Below are 2,173 nucleotides of genomic sequence, written 5' to 3'. Positions count from 1 at the left end.
TATCGGCCGATACCGATGCTGAGTATCAGATCGGTACATCCCTGGTTACCAGTCAGGCCTCCCCTTTAGCTTATGGTCAGTGTGATTGTGATACGGGAAGCAGTGTGATCTATTTTGAGGAAACAGTCAGTGTAGTAATGTACATGCTACTAAGGGTGGAAAAAAGTTACAGTATTTCGTGCAAAAAAAAAAATGTATCTACAGTAGATAAGGTTGCAGTGCAGTAGTTCATGAGACAAAGCAGAATAAAATTCTTTGTCTCCCTCTTCTCTTCAGTACTACCAAGCCCGGAGCTGCTAAGGCTAGCCAACATAAACACCAGAGAACTCCCAACTTCACAATGGAGCCAGAAATCTGCAAAGGTAACAACTGACAGCTCAGTCTAAAGACTATAATTTTTGTTGGATGTTGCCCATTTGATTTTGAAGGTATAATTTTCTAAACTTTCTAGTTTATGTAAAGGCTAATGCTAGCTTTGCTTACAGGGATTCACTAGCAAGATGATAGTCCTTTTAGCAATGTTAACACTTTATTAAAAGTCTAAAGCATGTTCCTGTGAATAACATACCAGTTAGTGTTTGTAAGCTGAATGTCAAATTTAAAGATGTTATCAGTTTATTGATCAGTTATACATCGGCAGTGGTGTTCTGCCCATGGATCTTGCTTGCTTAGGTATTTCTGGAGATGTGTCATTTAGAATCAGCTTTATTGGCCAGATGTGCAAATATTGCACATGGTATATAGCACATAGTGTAATTGTACATGGTCCTCTACTTAGTAATGTAATGAGAGGTTATTGCACAGGTTTTTCACATTTTGTATTTGCCAGTCTTACTGCGGCAGGGGAAAAAGCTGTTGTAAAATCTTGTTCTGGGTGTGATGATTCAAGGTTGAAGGATTTTATTGTCAATCCACCATATGTGCAGGACATACAGAAAATCAAAATACCGTTTCTCTCTCACCTAGTATTGGGTGCTATAACATTTAGGAACTAAAATAAAGTCAAGTAGAAAGTTGTTACATTGCCTTTGTCAATGCCCTTTTCACTGTGATACCAGTATTTTAAAGAGTTTACACAATGGTTTATTTATTGACAGTTGTATAATCAGAGCTGAAAATGGTGGACTATGAAGTGACCGTATTTGCTGCCAATCATGCCAATGCCACAACTTTTAACAATGTCTACATCAAGCTGTTGGGCACAGATGGGGAAAGCAAACGCAGTCGGCTGACTGGCTTCGAACTATTCTCTGCTCTTTTGCGACAGTGCTGTTTGTAATATTGTGTCTATAGCAGGCAGTCCAATCCCAATGATCCCCTCTGCAGTCGTTATGACCCTTTGAAGAACCTTCCTCTCTCCTGTGTGGTGTTACCATACCAGACTGTGATGCCAGTGGTGAGGACTCAAAGTGTGAATTTCAGCAAGCAGTCCTCACAAGAAATATTATATGATGGCAGATCAATTGTCATGGTCAGAATTCATTTAAAATTGTTACAGGCCACTTAACAAACTAGTTGTTTGATTCTCCTACTCTGTGTACAATCAATGCCAAAAGCTCAAAATGCTCCCACACAAGCGACCTTGTTCACTTTCTTGATCCCTCAATAATCCAAATCAACCTCTATAAATCTAAAATACGTTTGTTTCTCTCCTACACAAAACCCCACAGAATCTGGCCATTATGTGGCTTATACAGGTAACAGGAATTACTGAGGATCAGCCCAAATTCTTATTTGTTCATTCAGGTAGTGTAAGAGTCAAGTGAATAAGTTGTTCTATCTGCCCCTAGCAGCAAACTGCCAAACTTTGAAACTTTTATGAACCAATGTGACACCGTTATGTGACTTGGCCACTTTGATGTGCCCCACGAAGTAGTACTACAAAACAACTGGTTCGAAACGTGTCCATATGCCAGTAAACGAGTCCAACCATCACCACTCTGCACCATATTAACTATTGTTGGCTTCACTTAAAATGCTGTGGAGCGCACCTGACCACTGAGGCGTGGGTGTGCGCTTAGCTGGCTACGGTACAGTGCGGGTTAACTGCAATACGATCAATAACTCTGTGAAGTGTGGAGGAGGGAGCCCGGTGGAATTGATGGCATCCATAAAGCTGCCTTAGCTGTATTAAACAAGTCTACGTGTCTGTTAGTGCTGTCAGAGACCTGGG

At 40.7% G+C, this 2,173-nt stretch overlaps 1 protein-coding gene and 1 long non-coding RNA gene across 7 annotated transcripts in view; one reads left to right on the top strand and one right to left on the bottom strand.

Annotated features, from left to right (window-relative positions):
* Positions 1 to 2,173, bottom strand: part of sdr16c5a (short chain dehydrogenase/reductase family 16C, member 5a) — a 62,552-nt gene that overhangs the window by 49,812 nt on the left and 10,567 nt on the right. The gene's annotated exons all lie outside the window — the stretch shown is intronic.
* LOC109971388 (uncharacterized) overlaps positions 1 to 2,173 on the top strand; it is a 9,243-nt gene continuing 7,070 nt past the window's right edge. For both annotated transcript variants that reach the window (XR_002276547.1, XR_002276548.1), the window contains exons 1-2: positions 1 to 75; positions 277 to 362. This is a non-coding gene — a long non-coding RNA (uncharacterized LOC109971388). The remainder of the gene's footprint in view (positions 76 to 276; positions 363 to 2,173) is intronic.

The sequence above is a fragment of the Monopterus albus genome, unplaced genomic scaffold (assembly GCF_001952655.1).
Source record: "Monopterus albus unplaced genomic scaffold, M_albus_1.0 scaffold223.1, whole genome shotgun sequence".
Lineage (NCBI taxonomy): Eukaryota > Metazoa > Chordata > Actinopteri > Synbranchiformes > Synbranchidae > Monopterus > Monopterus albus.
This window is presented reverse-complemented; position numbering and strand designations above follow the sequence as displayed.